This window comes from Elephantulus edwardii, unplaced genomic scaffold (genome assembly GCF_000299155.1).
Source record: "Elephantulus edwardii isolate Elephantulus edwardi_28Jun2011 unplaced genomic scaffold, EleEdw1.0 scaffold00037, whole genome shotgun sequence".
NCBI classification, from domain to species: Eukaryota; Metazoa; Chordata; class Mammalia; order Macroscelidea; family Macroscelididae; genus Elephantulus; species Elephantulus edwardii.
The window spans coordinates 10,765,350-10,772,848 of NW_006399787.1; positions in this window are offsets into that span (position 1 = coordinate 10,765,350).

The following is a 7,499-nucleotide window of genomic DNA, read 5'->3' on the forward strand; positions in this document are numbered from 1 at the left end:
CTTTTGCATTCTTCATGTATGATTTTCTTGATATCCTCCCAGAGCTCATTTGGTCTATGCTCATTGGTGCTCAAGCCCTCAAACCTGTTCCTGAGATTGTTTTGGAATTCGAGTGGGATAGACTGAAGGTCAAATTTTGGTTCCCATGGATTTGATTTAATTTTCCTCAACTTCACTTTGAACTTGCATATGAGTAGTTGGTGGTCTGTGCCACAATCAGCATCTGGCCTGGTTTTCACTGCTGATATTGAGCTTCTCCACTGAGTCTTTCCACAAATATAATCTATTTGATTCCTATGCATACCATCAGGTGAGATCCATGTGTATAGCCTCCGTTTATGTTTCTTAAAAAAGGTATTTGCAATGAATAAATCATTGAATGTGCAGAACTCTTCTATCTCCAGCCTTTCTCTCACCGAGCCCATATTTTCCAGCTACTGAACCTTCTTCTCTGTTCCCAACTTTTGCGTTCCAGTCGCCCATTATTATCAATGCATCTTGATTGCATGTTTGATCTTCTGACTGCAAAAGATGGTAGAAATCTTCTATTTCCTCCTCTTTAGCTCTAGTTGTTGGTGCATATATTTGAACGATAGTGGTATTCACTGGACTTCCTTGTATGTGTATGGATATTATCCTATTGCTCACCACATTGTATTTCAGGATGGATCTAGAAATGACTTTAATTATGAAACCAACCCCATTTTTTCTCACCTTTTCATCCCCAGCATAGTACTGAAATAAAGTATCTTTTAAAGTGATTTTTGCTATAACCATACACTAACCTCTATGATGGCAGCATGAAACTTAGGCTCAAATAGCTATGGTAATGTTTTCTGAGAGGTAAACTCAACTAGTTTAATGAGCCTTTAACTACATCAACGTTTTTGCTCTAAGCTTCATAAGCATTCCCTCATTGACTCTTTATAACAACTCTGTTGATAAGCATATGGTGTAACTACCACTTATTCACTTTGGTGATGAAAATATTGACCCGCCTTTATCTTTTTCAGGTCAATACAATGCATTTCATTTAGTACCCCCTTTTATAAACTCAGAAGAGCCATGGTGGCATAGTCTGTTGGGAGGTATACTGATAACTCAAAGGCTGCAACTCTGGTGGTTTGAATCCACCAGGGGCTCTATGGGAGAGAGATGGGCAGTAGGCTTCTGTATAGCCTCTGAATACCTACTGGAGGATTAGCTATAAATCGGTTCTGACTCGATGACAGTGAGTTATTTTGTTATTAATAAATTCAGGGGTTAACGTGGTATTTAGAAAATTATTTAACTTGTTATCTTTAACTGATTCTTCCCTAGGGTTTTATCCATGTCCAGAGAAAAGGCTGCTTTGTTCAGATTAATTTCTTCATGTTGTTGTTGTTGTTATGTGCTATCGAGTCGCTTGCGACTCATAGCGACCCTATATACAACAGTCTTAAACCCTGCTTTATCCTGTGCCAATTGCACTGCCTCTGACACACCCATCCTGATTACCTCAGTCACTGAATCAATCCACCTCATAGAGGGTCTTCCCCTCTTGCGCCATCCCTCCACCCTGACAAGCATGATGTCCCTCTCCAAGGACTTGTCCCTCCTTACAACATGTCCAAAGTACATCAGACGAAGCCTTAAGAATTCTTGCCTCTGAGGAGAAGCCTGTTTTCGTAGCTGTCCATGGTATGTTCAATACTCTTCTCCAGCACCACAGCTCAAAGGCATCAATTCTCCTTCTAGCTTTCCTAGTCACTGTCCAACTCCCTGATGCATAACAAGTGATTGCAAAGACTATAGCCTGTATCAGATGCACCTTAGTCTCCAGAGTGACAACATTGCTCTTCACTACCCTGGAGAGGTCCTTAACAGCAGACTTTCCCATCACAATACGTTTTTTGATTTCCTGGCTACTGGTGCCAAAAGTGTTGACCATGGAGCCAAGCAGAATAAAGTTAACAATCTCAATCTCTTCATCATCCATCCTGATGCTGCCAACTGGTCCAGTGGTAAGAATCTTTGTCTTCTTGACATTGAGCCTCAGTCCATACTGAAGGCTGCAGTCCTTGACCCTCTGCAGCAAGCATTTCAGGTCCTCTTCAGTTTCAGCAAGCAGGGTTGTGTCATCTGCATAACGCAGATTGTTAATAGCTCTCCCACCAATCCTGATGCCACACTTCGCCTCATAGAGCCCAGCCTCCCAAATAATCTGTTCTGCATACAGGTTGAAAAGGTATGGAGATAGGACACATCCCTGGCGTACACCCTTCCCAATTTTGAACCATGCAGTGTTTACCTGCTCTCTTCTGACGACTACCTCTTTGTTCAAGTACAGGTTTCACATTAGCATGATCAGGTCTTCTGGGATTTCTATTCTTCTCAGACAGCCAGTTTGTTATGATCCACACAGTCAAACGCCTTTGCATAATCAATGAAACACAGATAGACATTCTTCTGATATTCCCTGCTTTCAGCTAAGATCCATCTAACATCAGCTATAATAGTCCTAGTACCATGACCTCTTCTAAACCCAGCCTGGACTTCTGGACTCTGTTGATGTGCTGTTCCAGTCATTTTTGGATAATCTTCAGTAGAATCTTGCTTGCATGTGAAATCAATGAGATTGTTCTACAGTTTCTAACACTCTGTTGGGTCACCCTTCTTTGGGATGGGAACAAATATAGATCTCTTCCAGTCAGTTGGCCAAATGGTTGTTCTCCAGATTTCTTGGCACACCTTGGTAAGCACGTCCAGGGTAGCATCTGTTAGCTGAAATATGTCAGTTGGTACACCATCTATTCCTGGGGCCTTATTTTTCTGCCATTTCCTTCAAAGCAGCTTCAACTACTTCCTTCATCACCATAAGTTCTTGCTCAAATGTTTTTTCATGAAATTCTTGTGTGTCTGCCAATTTCTTTTGATACAGTGACTCAGTATATTCTTTCCACCTTCTTTTAATACTTCCTGGATAATTTAATATTCTGCCTAAAGCATCCTTGATTCTAGCAAGTCGAGGTTTGAATTTGTTCTTCAGTTCCTTGAGCTTAAGAATTTCTTCATAGCTTACCTAAAATGTCTTTTTACTTGCTCCAATACACTTTTAAACACAGGCTGACTCACTGCTTTGTGGACTGGGCAGGGCCAGGATTGTACACAAACAATCCTGGCTTCCCTCTTCTAAGACATAAAATTTGCCTTAGCACAACTTCTCCATAAAGATTAGTTTATTTTTCTTTAATTGACTATAATCTGGTCTCTTCATTTTATAATCATTACTGTTTATTATCCCCCTCCTTCTGCTTTTTTTACTCATGGTACTAAATAGGTTGGTGAATCTTTTTCAGAATATGTAAGGCTTTAAACGATCTTCGGATAGTCTGTTTCTAAAGAAATGAAATTTTAAGGTCAAGCTTTATGAGACAAAGGGTTTATTACTTTGATGCGTTGCTGAATTCTCACTATACCAAATCTTTAACAACAAAGCCAAGCAGCTACATTTGGTAGATATTCTTTTTAAAAAAATAAATACCCCAAAGCTGATTTTGCATAAAGATTTTTATCTCACTTTTTAAATACTTGTTTAAATTGTTCACTGCTATTTATTACTGTAACATGCCAACCATCAAATAAAGTTGTTCTTTAAAATTTTACTAAAAAAGAAAAAAGCTGATTTTGCTCAGAGATTCTTATTTTTGGTGTTTAGACATCTTTTTTCTCGTCACATATCCCATTACTTCAGTGGGGCTGAGGGAACTGACTCCAGATCAAACAAAAGAAAATGCATAAGCAAACTATTATCAGCATGGAGATTTATAATCGACTCTTGGTAATTGAAGTTTAAAAATACCATTATTAAAAAAAATACCATTATTCTCCTAAATATCTTAGCTTTAATGTACTAGGTACAAAGAGAATTTAAACCTTTACACCATATGAATGATAGACATGATCATGCATCCTTAAGCTCTGGAGATCGTTAGAACATAAAAAACATGAATAAGGTAGTTAGGTATGTTCCTAATGCTTAGAATATAATGTTATGTTTCCATTTTTGTTCAAAATTATGTACTCATTGCCTATTCAATTCAGGAATAAATGAATCTGTCTTGAAGGAAGTAAAACCAGAGAGCTCCTTAGACGCAAAGATGATGAAACTTCATCTCACTTTGAGCATATTTTCAGTAGGAACTGGTCCTTGGAGAAGGACATCAAGCTGGGAAAGGTCAGCAAAAGAGGAAAAGATGCTGAATAAAATGGATCTTAAATGTACTTGAGCAATACAATACTTGTTTAACTACCAAAAAGAAATGTACTTGAGAATAAAATTACTGTTTAATAACAAAAAAAAAAAGAGATGGATTGACACAGTGCCTGCCACAATGGGCTTGAGCTAGACAGAGATCATGAGGATGGCTCAGGATAGAGCGTGGTTCGGGTAGGTTACTAATAGGGTCACTGAGAGTCACAGTCTATTTAATGGCATCTGAAAACAACATTCACTACAAACATGTCATTCCTGAGGGTGGCGTTGAAGGAAAAGGAGGAGATATAATCATCTATATAGATCTCTATAGTTAGGAAATCAAGGTAATTTACCACAAATGCTCATATCGAGTTTTACTTTGAGATGTGGCTGAAAAATTACTTTCTAGGACCCAAGCCATTGCCATTATACCAGAATTGGTGAAGTTGCCCCATAATGAATCAGTAACACATTTTCAAGTTTTGGAGTATATACTGAAGAGTTGTGGTGGTCAAGTGGTTAAGTGTTTGCAGGCTAACAACAAAGATAGTAATCAGAATCCACCAGTTGCTGGTGGGAGAAAGATGGTCCTTCAAGGATTGCAGCCTTAGAAATCCTATGGTGCACTTCTATCCTGGCCTACAGACTTGCAGTAAGTCTGAAACGACTTAACACTAAGATTTTTTTAGAGTTGTTATGTGCCCTTGAGTCACTTGCAATCCTATACACAACAGCTCTGAACCCTGCCCTATCCTGAACCAACCTTATATCTGACACCTACCACTATTGCCCCAGTCACTGAGTTAATCCATCTCGAGGGTTTTCCTCACCTACGTGGTCTCTCTACCCTCCCGAGCATGATGTCGCTCTCCAAGGACTTGTCCCCTCTTTGTGATATGCCCAAAGGATGTCAGACAGAGCTTCAGAATCCTTGTCTCCAAGGAGCAGCCTGGCTTCACCCTCTCCAGGATAAACCTATTTGTTCTCCCAGCAATCCCTGGTATATTAAATACTCTTCTCCAAAATCACAGCTCAAAGGCACCAATTTTCCTTCTGTCATCCCTAGTCATTGTCCAGCTTTATGATACATAGCAAGTAACTGTGAAGACCATGGCCTGGATTAGGCACACCTTAGTCTCCAGACATCATTGCTCTTAAGTACTCTGGAGATATCCCTGACAGCAGACTTTCCCCAATGCAATTTGTCTTTTTATTTTCTGGCTGCTGGCACCAAGAGTATTGATTGTGAAGCCAAGCAAATTAAAGCTGTTAACAATCTCTTCTCTATCTAGCATAATGTGGCCAACTTGCCCAGTGGTAAGAATCTTTGTTTTCTTGATGTTGAGCTTCAATCCATATTGAAGACTGCATACAGTCCTTGACCTTCTGCAGCAAATGCTTCAGGTCTTCCTCAGTTTCAGCAAACAAGGTTGTGTCATCTGCATAACACAGGTTGTTGATGATCTAATCCTGGTGCCACATTCCTCCTTATAGATCTCAGCCTCCTGGATGATCTGTTCCGCAAAGAGATTGAAAAGCTATGATGATGATGATAGGACACATCCCTGTTGTACAACCTTCCCAATTTTGAACAACCATGCAGGGTTTCCTTGCTTTATTCTGATTACTGCTTTCTGGTCCAAGTATAGGTTGCGCACGAGCACAATTAAGTGTTCTGGGATCCCCATTCTTCTCAGAGTTAGTCATACTTTGTTGTGATTCACACAGTCAAATGCCTTTGCATGGTCAATGAAACACAGACATTTATTTGGTACTCTCTGCTTTCAGCCAAGATCCATCTAATGTCGGCCTAGTGCCATGGCCTCTTCTAAACATAGCCTGCACATCTGGCAGTTCTCTGCTGATATACTGTTCTGGTCGTTTCTGGATAATTTTCAGCAGGATCTTCCTTGCATGTGATATTAATGATAACTGGTCGATAATTTCCATACTCTGTTGTCACCCGTTTTTGGAATGAGAATAAATACAGATCTCTTCCAGTCAGTTGGCCAGGTAGGTAGTTGTTCTCCAGATTTCTTGGCATAACCTTGTGAGCGTGTCCAGGGCAGCATCTGTTTGCTGAAATATGTCAACTGGTATTTTATCAATTCCTGGGGCCTTGTTTTTTTTCCAATTCCTTCAGAGCAGCTTGAACTTCCATCTTCATCACCATAGGCTCTTAATTATACGTTGTTTCATGAAATTCTTCTGTCATTCAATTCTTTTTTGGTATAGTGACTGTACTCCATCCATCTTCTTTTGATGTTTTCTGGGTCATTCAACATTCTGCCTTCATCATCCTTAAGTAATGCAACTTGAGGAATAAATTTGGTTTTTTGGTTCCTTTACGTTAAGAAATGCCCATCAAGTACATCCCTTTTGATTTTCAGACCCTACCACATTCCATTATAATACTTTGCTTTGTCTTTCCATGCTGCCTTTTGAAGTTTTCTGATTTTCACAATTATTCACTATGCATCCAAGAGCTGGACAATAATTAAGGATGACAGAAGATCAATGCCTTTGACTTGTGGTGGTGGAGAAGAGTGTTGAACCTACCATGGACTGGCAGAACAAATAGATCTGTCCTAGAGAGGGTGAAACCAGGCTGCTCTCTGGAGGCAAGGATTTTGAAGCTTTGTCTCATATACTTTGGGTGTATGGATAGGAAGGACCAGTCCTTGGAGAGGGACATCATGTTCAGATAGATGGGGGGACAGCGCAGGAAAGGAAGACCTCAAATGAGATAGATGGACACAGTAACTAGAGCAATGGGATTAGATCTGCCAGAGATGTCAAGATTGGCTCAGGATAGGGCAGAATTCAGAGCGAATGTATGTAGGGTCATTATGAGTTGCAGGCGACTCAATGGCATGTAACAGCAACAAAACCTGCTGAAGGGTCAGCTATGAGCTGGTTTTGATTCAACAGCACAGAACAATGGTACACACACAACTTGTTGCTGGTGGTGTAGAGCCAACTACTCATTGTAATGACCCTATGAATAACCAATTCAAACCTTACCCTTACCTGTGCCATCACCACAATCTCTGCAATGCTCAAGTCCCTTGCTGCAGTCAATGCCAATCCTCCTTGGGGGTCTTCCTCTCATTTACTGATCTCCTTTTTTGCTCATATGGTGTAGTTTGTTTTTGTTTTTTTTTAAAGGACACAATGCTTTTTTAATTCACCATAAAATGAAGTTGTTTTTTTGATCTCACAGGGTGAATTTCTTCATTAAGCAGTCTTCTAAGCAGGCTTC